Raw genomic sequence first — 15841 nt, forward strand, 5'->3', positions numbered from 1 at the left:
ATTAAGAAAGTGTCATACTATTGTTCTGAAATATCAGGCGGCCATAACCACATTTCATTTTTGCTCTGATGTTCTATCTAGACCCTAATTTCACAGCTATATCTGTACTTACTTGTCTAAACATTTAAGCTGTCTGTAACACATTCATTTGTAGCTAGAACTATCTAAAATGGAGGCTGTTTGGTTCTTTTCCATCACATGTAGGGGTGGACTCAGAGCCCAAACATAACTGATCAGTCGTGATACAATTTCCATCCTCAGATCAAGGAAGGTAAACTGTCAGAAATAAGGTTTCCCCTCCATCAGCTTTGCAGACAATGCTTTTGTATTCAGAAATATTTCAGGTACTCTTAAACGTGTCTATATGCTACCTGGGCGGAATTAGGGAAAAGAACAAAGAAACCAAGAGTCCAACTCCTTTCCTTTGCAGGTATGGAGGGGAAACCTTTTTCACTGCAATTCTACATATGATTCCTCTCCACCGTACTTTCAGGATCTCTTAGACCACTAGTGGTGTGACTTTCCGAAGCCAAAGATCCTATCAGTTTTTTCTGATGCACCCCCCTAGTGTACTTCCTTGTAGCAACATTGACTTCAAGGCCAGTTCAGTAGAATAGAGGAGATGCTGCACAGCCACTGGGAACGGAAGTGAATTGGCTGTCCACAGGGCTTATGAGAACACTGCCTAGCCTTAAGTGCAATTACTATTTCCATTTTTTTCCCCAGGGCCTCTGTTATAGACCACAGATCTCATGATACTTATTGGTAGAATATGTATAAGAGGATCCCTTTTAAAAACAGCAGCTGTTGGAATACTTTTTTGTTTCTTACAAACTACCATGTTTCTCCAAAAATAAGACAGTATCTTATATTAATTTTTGCTCCCAAAGATAGGATATGTCTTATTTTCAGGGGATGTCTTATTTTTCCGTTCCATAGCTGCATGCTCTGGTGTTCTGTTTGACGGGCGTGCTTCCAAACAAAAACTTTACCATGTCTTACTTTCGGGGGATGTTTTATATTTAGCACTTCAGCAAAACCTCTACTACATCTTATTCAATCAATTTATCAATTTATTATTACAGTCAAAAACCAGCAAATTACTGTCAGGAACCAACAAATTCTATACAGCAAATTACAGTCAAGGATCAACAAATTCTATACACACTCTCAACCTTGTAATTCCCCGTGTAATTGTAATATATGAAATACCCTAAAATCAACACTGAGGCCTAATTTGTTTCACTTGTCCCATACATACGATAACTTAGCGTTTAAATACATCCAGTCCATAACTTAGCATTAAAAAATCCAATCCATAACTTAGCGTTAAAAAATCCAATCCATAACTTAGCGTTAAAATAAATCCGATCTATAATTTAGCGTTAAAATGATTCCAATCCATAACTTAGCGTTAAAATGAGTCACTCAAGTTAAAATTATTCGTATTCGTGGGTTCGCCTACTTATTATCTTTCGGCCTGTCTGCACTCCCATTTGTTCAATCCTAGATTAAAATAATAATAGTAATAATATTAATAATTAATAATGATTGTGAGCCATATATTCATATATCTGTATCTCTAATACAATATCAGTTGCCTGCTCACTGGTCTGCGTTTTTATAACAAATGTACAAAATTTGGCAACCAGTCTAGACCAGTTTGGATTTTTGTCTTCCAGGAGCTTCCTTATACATACATTTTCTGGATAGCCCCTGAAGTTATTTAATATTGGGTCTAGCATTTTGGCTCTTATTTCTCTGAAGTGAGGGCAGCGGAGGAGGATGTGGCCTGTAGTGCCCATTTCTTCTAAATTACAGGAGCAGATCCTCTTTTCTTTGGGTATCTTCTTATATCTCCCTTCTAGGATCGCAGAAGGGAGCGATGCACATCTCACCAGGGTAAACGCCCTTCTAAGTGTATGTATTTCAATGTTAGATATATATGGGGCTGGTGACTGTATGTATCTACAGGATGCTTCTAGCGTAAAATCTGGATACTTGTGCAAATTTTGTTGTCTGGCAATATCTTGTACCCTTTGCTTGAGAGTGCTTTTTGCTGTAAATATGGGTTGAGATTTTAAGTCAAGAAGTGATAAACCCATCCTTGTTGCCTTCTCATTGACTTCCCGGAGCCATCTGGGTTGAAAAGAGTCACTGACAATAAGTGGCCATAATCCTTGTTGGTTACTATGTGCCTTCAACCATAGATAGGCTGTTTGCAAGAAGATTCTGTCTTCGATCCTCATTACTACATCTTATTTTCAGGGGATATCTTATTTTTGGAGAAACAGGGTAAGAGCCTTGGTTTTGAAGGCATTTAGGTTCACCATCCCAAAACCCTTCAGGAAATGCATTGCTATGGCCTGCAGATCCTTGTGGGAATGACCTGTTGATCATTCTTCAGCCCCTCCACTGGTCTTTTCACTGTTGCTCACATAGAAAACATTTGTAGAGCCACAACTTGGGCATTACCATGTACATCTGTTAGGCCTTAAATTGTGATGCCTTTGCTTTACAATGTGGGCCAGGTAAGTTTTGTAATCCCGGCCATCATAAACGCTGTGGATCCAAGTCAGTTAGATAGGACAGGTTGGAATTGTGTCACATCAGATGCCTAGATTATTATGTTTATTGTGGTGGACTTCAAAAATTTGAATGAAGCAAGCTTCTCTATCTTTTCATGTGGTGTGATGTGCTGAGTACAGTTACCACTTTTTGTGAAAACGTCTTTTTGACAGACAGAATTGAGCTCAACTTATGCTAGTGAACCATTTCACCAACTGTAAGAGGTTCATTCCTGCTGCAGGCCCCTCTTCCTGTGAACACTTAACTTTCCTCTAGTTTGCCAGCATGTGCTAAAAAATAGGCTCTACTTTTAAGGTATCAGACAGACCCCTTTCATCTGCTACTAAAATGTAAGTGTTCCAGTATAAAAATATGAAATGAACCAGCTAGAAGAAATGGTTATAAAATTGCCACTGTTATCCTATGATTACTGGAAAGTATAGGCTAGCTTAGGACTTCCATTGCTTAAAAGAACTAGCTTATGTTATTGCTGTTTTAAAGTTGATATTAATATGTGCCCAATAGACTTAAGATGTTCAGCTTAAGGCAGAACACAACCCACAAGGGAGACTTATTAGAAATGGATTTTGAATTGGAGCAGCAGTGGCATAGGAGGTTAAGAGCTCGTGTATCTAATCTAGAGGAACTGGGTTTGATTCCCTGCTCTGCTGCTTGAGCTGTGGAGGCTTATCTGGGGAATTCAGATTAGCCTGTACACTCCCACACACGCCAGCTGGGTGACCTTGGGCTAGTCACAGCTTCTCGAAGCTCTCTCAGCCCCACCTACCTCACAGGGTGCTTGTTGTGAGGGGGGAAGGGCAAGGAGATTGTAAGCCCCTTTGAGTCTCCTACAGGAGAGAAAGGGGGGATATAAATCCAAACTCCTCCTCTTCTTCTCTTCTTAAGAGCATAAATGTGTAGTTCTTAGTTTTTCTCTTGTTGGAGGGAGATGTATTTTTTAATTGGTGTTGATTGGTGTAGGGTAACACTATTTATAACACAGCCATAGTTGGCTTTTAGAGTCTGAGGAATGAAAGTCCACTGTGTGAGACTGCAGCTTTTTATATGCAAGAAAGAGGCATCTGTGTTATAACAAGAGAAGACCAATCTAGACAAATGCTGGAGATACTACATTTAAAAGGAATGACTTATTTTCTAGCTTGAGTAAATATTTATACAAATAAACTTTTCTTTTCAGTAACTCATCAGAATTGCTATCACACTTCTGACTTGGCTGCGAATTCTGTTCCCCTTGCCCAACAAGGCTGCACGGGGGGATAGCGAGGCAGTTGAGCAATTCAGACAAAACCTGCTTGTCTTAAAAGCAAGCTAGAGGGTTAAGAATAAAAAAAAAAGCTGTACCAGCGGGGAATCATTGCAAAGCCAAGCAAGAATTCAAGTAAGGAATTATAAATATGAAAACCATGAAGGAAATAAAATATAACAGATATTTGAAGAAAGCAGAAGCTTTTTTTCTCTGATCAGCTTGAATATGAATTAATTAAAATGAGCCTTTTTCCGTGCTAACCTTTAGCTTGAGACTGGGATGGTGGAAAGGAAAGGAAGGTCTAATCTTAATCTATTTTCTACTCCTACCCTGTGCTTAATGTAATATGGGTGAAATTCAGCTTTTCCCTTCCCTTCTTGTCCAGGGGGAGTTGCAGTGGGCCCTAGCAAAGGGTTGAAGAGGAAACATCTCCCCCTGCAGTGGATTTTACTGGGGCTGGAGGGATGAGTAATGATGAAGGGAAGGCGGCAAGGAGTTCAGGAAGGTGGCAAGGGGTGATGGGGATTGGGAGGGGTGACTCCACAAGCGGCAATGGCCAACGGCCAGGTGCTCTGCAGGTGGCACTGCACGCTAATTGGCTAAGGGTTTGTTGTCAGACATTCAAACCCTTAGCCAATTATGTATAGAGATAAATTAGTGCCAACTCCATAATTTAGAATACATGGATAATCTTGAAAAAGTACAACCTAATAGATCATATGTGACTTTTTTATTTACTTAGATCACTTTAAGGGGGATAATAACCATATGTAATTTATTGTATACAAGAATAAAATTTGTTCCTTTGTTTATCTGTGAACTTGTTTTCCACCCATCACCAAAATCCCTGGGTTTAACGGTTTTTTAAAAAACAAATGTGCAGGTATGCCTAACAAATAAATTAAAGCCAGCTGGTTGTTGTGGGTTTTCAGGGCTGTGTGGCCATGATCTGATAGATCTTGTTCCTAACAAGTGTAACAGACTTCTCTCTGTGATGCACCTCTGAAGATGCCAGCCACAGATGATGATGATGATGATGATGATGATGATGATGATGATGATGATGATGATGATGATGATGATGATGATGATGATGATGATATACATAACAACACAGCACAAGTGTCTGGAATTCATCTCTAAATATCGAGTCCTTCCCAAGGACCTAGGATATTAGAGGTATTTGCGTAGAATATGTGCAGTTCCTAGAAGTGCTGCTTTCTGCAGCATGTGGACTGATGTTCTGTCCAAGTTTAGGCTTTCCAGATGTTTTTCAAGATTTCTTGGGATTCCTCCTAGAGCACCGACTACTAGTGGGATTACTGTTGTTCTTTTTTGCCACAATCGTTCTATTATTATTATTATTATTATTATTATTATTATTATTATTATTATTATTATTATTATTATTATTATTATTATTATTATTAATTTTATTTTATTTTATTATTATTTATTTAATTTAATATACCGCCCCATCCCCGAAGGGCTCTGGGCGGTGTACAGCATAAAAACCACACATAAAATCATCAAATCAGACTTCCATAAATATAATAAACAGGAGTTGTATCCTAAAATGGCATCCCACCTGACCTAATCCTCTTAGAAGGATGGGAGGGGCAGATGGTCTTGATAGCATTAGAGCTCTATATGTCCCAATAGTGGGTCCCGATATCGTTGGGGACCCATGGACTTGGGGGGGGGGGCACACTCAGCAGCTGGTTTCTCCAAAGGCCCGGTGGAACAACTCAGTCTTACAGGCCCTGCGGAAATCACCAAGGTCCCGCAGGGCCCGGACAGCTGGAGGGAGAGTGTTCCACCAGGCAGGGGCCAGAGCCGTAAAGGCCCTGGCCCGAGTGGAGGCCAGCCGCATCATTGAGGGGCCAGGGATCTCCAGTAAATTAAGATGCAGACTTAATGTTAGGAACAAGATCTACCAGGCCACACAGCCCGGAACACCCACAGCAACCAGTTGAATCCAGCCGTGAAAGCCTTCGACAATAAATTAAAGCCAGTTGATTTCAAGTAGCCTTATGTTGAGCCTCATGTGTCCAAAAAAGTATTCTAGCAAACAGTTCTAGTGATAGTGGTATATAGATATAGTGAATGTATCCATAGAAGTTGCAGATTAATTCCAGAGCTGCAGACTCTTATTATGGCGGACACATCTCACAATCAGTTCATTAAGAAGGCTGTGATGTTAGTCTGCACAAATTATTACTGTTGTTCTGATTTGTTTTAGCATGAATGCGGCCTTGTGCTTGTGACAGGGAGTGGTTGTGAGAAAAGCCTTTCTTCTTCAAGGGGGCCTGCAGCTGTCATCAGAATACCAATTTTACCCTTCAGTTGTTTTGTCTATATTTTTATATATTGGAAGCATGTCTAAAAATTAGAATGGAGGGGAAATTCATTATTACATGATTCTGCTTGAGAGTTCCAAATGGCAGTGTTGCCCAACCTGTAGAGTTGACATTGAAAGTGGGTTGCAAAGCCTCTGAAAGTAGGTTGTAGGCTGGCCCTCTTTAATGGCTGTTCCTGCCGTTTGCATTACTTTCTCCTGTTTATTCTTCTCACTCCATTTTTGAGGAATAACCCCCCATCCCCACCCTGGTAACTAGTAACTTTATGGTGGTATCATGAAACATGGTTGAGGGAAAGGCTGGCTGATAGCAGGAGCTGTTCAGCATGTGGAAAAGTGTAAGGAAGAAAGAAAGAATCAGGTGTGTATGTGGGCTCAACCTTGGTGCTGCTCCATCAGGAGCTTAACCTCTTGTCCAGCTGCTCTCACTTCCCTCTTCCTACTGCAAGAGATGGATTGTACCGAGCCCCTCACTGCCAACCCCTTTGCCACTATCTGCGCACATCTCTTCAACCTGGTGCCCGCATCAGCATGCCTCCTCAAACTCCAGCTCTTGCCTGAGGAGAAAAGGTACTCTCTCTTGGGCAATTAACCTAAGAGGGAGTTTGTGAAGTCTCAACTCTTTGTTATAATTCTCCCCATGTCATGTTTCGTGGATGGACTTGCTTGCTGTTTTAGGAGACCTCATAATTTCCTTGCTTAAAAATTAATAATGTTCAAGTTACATTTTTGTCATTATTGCAGTGCAACCACTGATGCATATAATTCAACTACTCTGGATATAATGTGATGCTCAGCATGAGGCATCTTTGAGCAAACAACTGTTAAGTACATCTGCCCTTCTATGAATGATGGTGGCTACCCAGTTGTAAAAGAACCACATTTGTCTTCCAAGTTTTATGGAGGCTAGGGGTACTTTCACAGCTTGTGCTGTACTAAACCCCTTGCACTGTTCATGAAAATTAGTCTGTTTTTAATGTGATTTACCTGAGAAGGCTGTTATGTGTGATGAATGCGACTAGTTGAGCATGACATTTCATAAGCATAACATGATAGTTGAGTACAAACATTCCACATTTTCCTATGCAGAATACTATCCAAGTTGGAAAATAGTCATGTGTGAAGTGACCCCTAGAAGGACTACTTGAGTGCTTAATTTGAGGTAAGGCGTCGATGTCATTTTGGAAACAAAGACCCAGTCCTGGAATCAGTGATTTTCACGTCATATGTTAGTATCTTTTCTTTGCTACATATGTATGTTGAATTAAAAAATTGTGTAAACCATGTCCTGGTGGTTACTAGAAGAAAAGTCTAAGAGTTTTAGATGGGATTAAAGGGAATAATGGAGTAGGAGGGGCTATTCAAAGGCTGGAATGCCACATGCAAAGGCTATGAATTTAGGAGTACTCCTTCCTAGGGGTCGCTGGCCCCTCTCTGCAATGTTTGCTGGTTTCTTGAAAACATATAGTGGACCTCTGTAGAAAATGGAATGCTGGACTCAATGGGCATCAAGGTCAGACACCCAAAAACTTTTGGCTGGCCTTGAATCACCATACTAAGTTAATTTGTGCTGGGGTTCACCATACCCAAAGGGTTAGGAAATCCAATCCAATCCAAAAACCTTTATTAGGCATAATATCCAGGAAATATCGAACATTCCAGATACATTAAAAAGATCACTGTTACACATCTTGAGGGTTAGGAAATGCTGCTCGAGGTATTTTATCACCAACCCCTAATCGCCTGTAATAGTCACTCTCAGAGGTGTCTACCACTTGCAGAATGGGAAGTTATTGCCACAAACAAACCATATCTTAAACTATGAAAGCAGTTGCTCCTGGAGGCGGAGGACATCTTGCTGGGTGTTTCTACTGGAGGCGGGGGACATCTTGATGGGTGTTTTCCAACGGGATCTCAGGGAAGCAGGAACTAGAATCTTGTCACTTCCTCAGGCTGGTTGGCGCCCATCTAGATCTCCAGTAACGTTCCTGCTTCATCAGGGAGAGCAGCACTTAGACAGAGCTCCTCAAAAACTTTTCTCTAAACTTCTTCTAATCCTCTTCATTCCATTCTAGCTTCCCCCCTAATATTCTCAGGAGGTTTTCCTTGGTGCAAAGCCGGGACTCTCTCCTTCCTCCTCCTCAATCTCTCTGTTCCCTCCCCGCATCTTCCCCCCGTCCTCTGCGGGCAGAATGGAGTGCCGCCATTTCTCTCCACCTAAGGAGACCTTTTCTCGTTCCTCGGCCGAGAGGACGAGATCATTCTCCAAGGCGTCGACACTATGGGAGGGTACGCAGACGACCAAGCCACCAGGCAAAGTGTCTGCTAAATCGGTGGGAACCGCCAAGAAAAAAGCGCAAGGGGAAGGGGCGGCTCCAACGGTGCCTGCCGCCAAGAGGAGCAAAACAGCTGCAAGTACCTCCATCCCTTACAGGGACGTGCTGAGTACAGATCGTCTCCGGACTGCGGGGGACGATCAGATACAGGCGGACGTGGACTCCGGGGGAGACGGGAGACCTTTTAGCCCGCAGCAGCCAAAGCACGAGGATGAGGAGATCGCCAACATCCCAGAGAGGGCCGCGGAAGGCGATTCTCCATTGCGCACAGCTCCCCCTAACGACGGATCAAGCCAACTGAGCAGGCAAGATCGCGACGGAAGGGGGGTGGATCAGGCCTCTGAAACAAGCTTAGTGCCAACTCAGACCCTTCAACAGGGAAGGTGGCAGCAAGCCTCTCCTGAACAGTTGGTAGAAATGTTTAGACAGAACATGAGGGAAGAAATCCGAGCCTATCATAGATCTCACCACAGAAGGGCCAGATCCCCTTCCTCTTCTTCTTCCCCTTCACCCACCAGATCCAGAGGAATCAGAATGGGGCCTTCTTCTGTCTCCACCATTTTCCCTGGGGAGGAGGGGATTAGCGAGGGAAAATGCGAAGTTTCCGATCATTTCTCTGAACCTGAGGAAATTCCCACTGAGTCCACTGACCAGACCCACAGATTTTTCAAGGTGGAGGATGCCTCCCTCCTTATTACCAAAGCCAGTGCAGCCTTGGATTTAAAAGACCCAGAGGATGCTGTGGACTCTGCTGCCCCATCCTCCTCCTGACAGAAACCCATTAAAGGCTGCCGCAAGGGTAAAAGCGACATTTTTCCTGATGATGACCAAGTCAAGGAATTTCTCCCCTTGCCAGAGTATTTTGAAAAGAGAATGAAAAAAGAGTGGCTGAACCCCTCATCCAGTAAAGGCTTTCCCGCTAGTTTTAAGAAGCTCTATGTTACCCCCACACACACCTCTTCGTCTACTCCAGGTGCCCCCAGTGGATGCCCCCATAGCCACCCTTCAGTCAGGAGGACTAGTTTCCAAGGACGGTGATGGATCATTAAAGACCCCTTGGACAAACGGGCCGATACGGTACTCAAAAGGCTCCATGAGAATTTAGCTATGGGCACCAAAATCTTAGCCTCTTCTGCCACAATGGCCAGAGCTGGTATTGTTTGGAGCCGTAGACTCCTCGAACTGATTCCACCTGCCCAGCAGGGGATTAGGGAGGGAGTTGAGAGACTGCTTCTCACCATATCCTTTCTAGCTGACTCTAACTTCGATGCCTTTTTGACAATCTCCCGATCCTTAGCCATGACCTCGGTCCCCAGACGTCTTGCCTGGCTACGTTGATGGCAAGCAGATTTTCACTCCAAACAACTCATATCTAGATTCTCCTTTCAAGGAACCTCCCTCTTCGGCCAAGAATTAGAGCGCATTCTAGTGGAAACACGAGATCACAAGAAGGCCATGCCCAAGTTCTACAGAGTGGACCACAACACCTCCAAGTCCGGCACCACCCTTCGTTCCCATAGGACACTGCAGAGATTTCCGAAAGAGGGACGTCGGTGGCTACCTCAACAGGTATTTCGCAGATGCAACAACAACAATCCCAACAATGGCTTCAATCATTCCTTTCGGCCCCACTCCAAACAGGGCAAGTCCTTCGGAGTGGATCGTGCCACCAAATCCTGACTATGGCCCACCAGTAGGCGGTCATCTCCATCTGTTCCAGCAACAGTGGACGGGCGACCACGTGGACCGTTGGACGCAAGAAATCATTCAGAGTACGTCATAGAATTTGCAAAGATTCCTTCCCCTCGCCTTCGAGCCTTTCCTGTCAACTCCAACCTAATCAAGGCCAGGAGGACGCAGCTAGCCATTCAACATCTATTGAACATCAAGGCAATAGAACCAGTACCCCAGCAAGAAAGATCCTTGGGCATATTTTCTCACTTCTTTACGGTTCCCAAAAAGAATGGCGACTGGCGTGCCATACTAAATCTAAGGTTCGTCAATCAACACATAAAACTACACCGTTTCCGGATGGAGACCCTGAAATCAGTAACGGAAAACTTACACCCAGGGGACTTTCTTACTTCCCTAGACCTGACAGAGGTGTACCTACACGTGCTCATCAAACCAGCCGATCGAAGGTTCCTTCGATTTGCAGTAGGTCAAGACCAGTTTCAGTTCAGGGCTCTCCCCTTCGGACTCGCTACAGCCCCCAGAGTGTTCTCCAAAGTTCTTCTGGCACCCATTACTCTACTCAGACAACAATCAATACACACACATCCATATCTGGATGACATCTTGACCAGATCCAGATCTCATCAACAAGCAATCCGGGATGTCGCAAAAACTCAAGAAACCCTCCAACAACATGGATTTCTTGTAAATCTTGCCAAAAGTCACACAGTTCCATCTCAACGCCTGGAATACTTGGGGGCCATCATAGACACCTCTCAGAACGCCCTGTTTGTCCCTCCGGTCAAGATCTACAAATCCAAACCTCAACAAACTTCAACCTATGAGCCAAAAAGCCCTTGTTACTACAACTGGCAAGTCTCCTCAAGTTGATGGAGTCAGTCTTCGACATGGTTCAGTGGGGAAGGTTGCATGCACGCCCACTTCAGTCGTTCCTCCAGCCATTTCAACACCAAATCATGGCAAAGAAGGATTGAGTCCTTTTTCTACCAGTTCAGCTAAAAAACCAACTCAGATGGTGGACATACCGAAGGAACCTAGAAGGAGGAAAAGTGTATCTACACCTCAATCGCCTGGAAATCTTCACAGATGCCAGTCTACAAGGCTGGGGAGCCACAGTGAAGGATCTCTTCGTGCAGGGTCAATGGACTGCAGATCAAGCACTCCTTCCCATAAACGTCTTAAGAGACCAGGGCCATATTCCTGGCGCTGCAACACTTTCAATCCACGATACAAGGAACCCACGTACTGATCCGAATGGACAGTACGTCAGCCAAAGCATACATCAATGACCAGGGCGGCTCACGATCGTCCCGACTATATCAGGAGGCGATGTGAATTCTAGCCTGGGCAGAACAACACCTGAGATCGATATCGGCGGAACGTATACAAGGTCGCCTCAACATTGCAGTGGATTGGCTGAGCCATCAGACAGTCACGGAAGTGGAATGGCAACTCAAACCAGCCATATTCCAATTCATCACTCAATTCCTAGGAGTACCCAAAGTGGATCTGTTTGCCTCAGTTCACAACCGTCAACTTCCGGCATTCATGTTACGCTTTCACCACCCAGAAGCCCTCGAGGTGGACGCGCTGACATCTCCATGGCCCAAGTCCCTCCTCTACGCCTTCCCACCCACTCCGATTATCCCCAAGGTTCTTCAGAAAATAATTCAGGAAAAAGCTTGGGTGATCTTGATTGCCCCCTCCTGGCCACGGAGACCTTGGCTGTCCGCAATAATAGAATTAGCAATTACTTTAGCTCTGACTCTTCCAACGCCACCTGACATGTTGTCGCAGGGCCCAGTCTTACACCCAGACCCCGGATGGTTCCGATTGACCACCTGGCTGTTGAATGGAAACTTCTGAGAGACAAAGGATACTCAGCACAGGTGACATCCACTATTCTTGCGTCCTGCAGAACCTCAACTAATAACATCTACAACTGTCCTGGAAAGCCTTCGTAAGATGATGTAGAAAACATTCAGTCAACCCCGAATCTCTGGATCTTCCCCAGGTTCTTCTCTTTCTTCAAGAAGGTTTTGAAGAAAGGTTCTTCTCAGCGCCACCCTGAAGCGACAGGTAGCAGCACTTTCCACCATCTGGCCTTATACACATGGCTTCCCAATTTCCAAACATCCGGACGTTATTCGATTTCTAAAAGGGGCCCTTCAACTCCAGCCACCGACTGTGCATCGCTTTCCATCCTGGCGCCTACACTTAATCCTCTTGGCACTGACATTATCACCCTTTGAACCGGTCCAAACCATACACATGAAGTGGCTACTGGCCATCACTTCGGCCAGAAGGGTTTCAGAACTCAACGCCCTATCGATTAACAAAGACCTCTGCATCTTCCACAAAGACCGGGTCGTACTGAGGATGGATCCGACCTTCATTCCAAAAGTCAGATCAACTTTCCATCTGAACCAGGATATCATAGTCCCTAATTTCTGTCCCAGTCGTTTCACCCTAAAGAACGCCTATGGCATAATCTGGACTTGCGTCGCTCACTCAAAGCCTACATTATAAGGACTGAGTCTATCCGCAAGACCAGTAGCTTGTTCATCAACATCGCCCCACCTAACCTAGGGGGACCTATGTCCAAGGCCGCCATTAGCCATACCATCAAAGCTTGCATTATCAAGCCCTACAAGGCCACTAATCAACCCATTCCACAGGGAATTACAGCACACTCGACACGCAGTGCCGCCACCAATGCGGCTCTCAGAAGTCAAGTGTCAGTGTTAGATACATGCAGGGCGGCCACCTGGTCCTCAGTATCCTCCTTTGTCTGGCACTATAAACTCCACTCCATGGCAGCTGCAGAAGCTACCTTCGGTCGAAGAGTGCTGGAACACATCATTGGGGACTGATATGGACCCACCCTTCTTTAGGGACACTGCTATAGGAGGTCCCATCAAGATGTCCCCCGCCTCCCCCTGTCCCCCCATCAAGATGTCCATTGGTTACTTACTGTGAAGGGGCCTTCTACTGGACGGCAAGGGGGACATCTTGGCCCCCCCGTGGTCATCATCCGTCCCTAATTGGGTTCAGCACCTTTTCTCTCTTACGTTTACTTAGACTCATATGGAGTTCTGGTTGGCACTCTATTTGCCTTTTATATTACCTTTTCTGTTGCTATTGTTAACTTGTTGCTTCCTTCTAAACTGAGTGACTCCCAAGTTATGTTGAAAAAGGGGAGTTCTTACTGCTCCGTCAGGCGTCTACTGGAGATCTAGATGGGCGCCAACCGGTCTACAGGAAGTGACAAGATTCTAGTTCCTGCTTCCCTGAGATCCAGTTGGAAAACACCCATCAGGGAGGCAGGAAAAAGAATTCATCACTTCCTGTAGATGTTCTGGGCACCCAGCAAGATGTCGTCCTGCCTTCCAGGAAAAGACACCTTCACTGTAAGTATACAATGGAGCATTTTCTGGAGTTCAGAGGGATGAGGTATTAATAACAGGAAGACAAGAAAACAAACATTCAGTTTACCAAGTCATGCCATAATCTAGTCAGGTAAACTAGCAAGTTGCAGAGAAAGTTTCCAAAGCAAGTTATGCAGCCGTTAGTTTTTTTCCATCTCCTCGACAAGGCTTAATATGTTTTAACAGAGGTGTGATTTATTTTCTTCATTCTTCATTTCTTCATTCATTTACATTCATGTAAAATATTTTAATACCACCTTGCAACATAAGATTCTCCAGGCAGTTTATAATAGGGTGGGTTCTCTACCAGTGACAACAGATCCTTTATTCCACCATGAATAGAATGGAACTTTTGGATTTGCTACTATGTAAAATCATTGTGCAACCATAAAACATCAAATAAAGGAAAAATACAGCCCCAGTGATTAAAAACAAAATAATAAAAATACCTTCATTGGTAATAAAATATTATATGGAGCCCTAAAAACATTTTGGCAAAAGCTTATTACAAGCTAAGACAAAATTTAAAATCAGCCAAATCACTCATCCCAGAGGGAACAAGGACATCTTTATCTACTTCCTAAAATAAATAGTACTACATAAGACTTTGTAACATTTGCACCTAACTTTTCACCCAAGGAATTAAGAATTGTATATAGGGGTGGGTACTGCTCTGTGAGATGGGTTATATTATATAATGAGAAATAGTTTATAGAACAAAGCCATCTTGTGATCTTCAAGGTGGACTAAGGATTTAAAATCTGGTCTCTATTCTTGTGTTTTCTCTACTGTATTTCACTGGCTATGAAATTTTTGTTAACTATGGATCCTAAAACTGCATGTTAAGAACTGTGAATCTTAAGGCCATTCAGGGAGGAATCCTGATATTTACAGTAAAATAAAGGTTTAACTAATAGTTGAGGTAGAAATCTTAGTCCTGGTGGCAAAAAATGGTTATAGATTTCTGCTGTTCTGCCTCTAGTTGTTACAGCATAGAGCTATGTAGAACTTAAGACAAGAAGAGACTACTGGTACCCACTTCAATGGGGTAGTTGTGGGTTAAGACTCTGAATTGAAGCACGGAAGATATTTGGGACTATGAATGATGTATCTTTTCCTTCCATAGTGATACCCTTTGGGCAGACTAATTTGCTTCTAGCCTGCTGATTCCAAGTTATGTTTAATTTATGTGGAGATTGCTTATAGGAGAAAATTTGATGAGGGAAAATATTGTTGTTTTAACTTGACTTCATGTTTAAGCACATGTTTCTAAAAGTTTACCCAGAACCATTTTGGACCCATCCCATTCAATAATGGACAGTCGTTCTAATCTTTTGAGGAACTACTTTAACACTGCTCTCAATTTGTCATTGTCACTTACATAGATTAGTTGCTATAACACAAGTAACACTTGTGCTGCTAAAAAGGTACGATGTGTTTAGAAATTCTTCCGTGTTCTTTGTAGCCACAAAGGCTTAATGTAAATTTCTTAAACTACAGATGAGCTCATTCTGTGTTTGTCTGATAATTGTACTGTTTTGTCTATGACTTTAAAAAGTGTATACTAGAGACTTACAAGTCTGTAGGGTACAATTCTGAGGATACTTCCTGGAAAGCAAGTCCTGTGTCATTCACAGCCCAATTCAGAGCTAACTGGTGGGCAAGGACAACACCACTTTGGCGCCATTCTGCCCACTCTAAAGGGCTTTCCTGCAGTGCGGGAAGCCTGAAAATGGGGGCTGATCCGGCTCTGGAGGCTGACTAAAGTCACCCCTGCCCCCAGAACGCTCCCACCACACCAGTGCAGCGGGGGACAGCACAGGAGCACCGATGCGTGCTTGGGTGCCAGCGGGTAAGTGCCCTGGGGAGGGCATTTCCACTGGCATAAGGTTGCACTGCCTCCAGAGGGTGATTCACCCTCCTGGATTGAACCGTTCGTGAAGTTCACTTTGAACTAAACATGTTTCACATGGGACTGTTGGTTATTAAGTGTTGTCTTGGTTGCTTTCAACTTTCAACTTATCATGCTGGGGGGAAGATTGTCAGTAAAGTATAGGAACCAAATCTTTGTTCCAAAGTGTGTATTAATCATTCTCAAAGAATTGTGTTTCTCATTTATTAACATTGTTACCAGCATATTTCGTTTTAAATATCTATCAAGAAATTGTCGTGTGTGTGTGCAAGTTGT

General features: G+C 43.6%; 1 protein-coding gene across 1 annotated transcript in view; it reads left to right on the forward strand.

Moving 5' to 3' along the window:
• The window catches only part of LOC125440863 (insulin-like growth factor 2 mRNA-binding protein 3), a 90744-nt gene that overhangs the window by 33879 nt on the left and 41024 nt on the right, over nt 1-15841 (forward strand). The window lies entirely within an intron of this gene.

The sequence above is a fragment of the Sphaerodactylus townsendi genome, linkage group LG11 (genome assembly GCF_021028975.2).
Source record: "Sphaerodactylus townsendi isolate TG3544 linkage group LG11, MPM_Stown_v2.3, whole genome shotgun sequence".
NCBI lineage: Eukaryota > Metazoa > Chordata > Lepidosauria > Squamata > Sphaerodactylidae > Sphaerodactylus > Sphaerodactylus townsendi.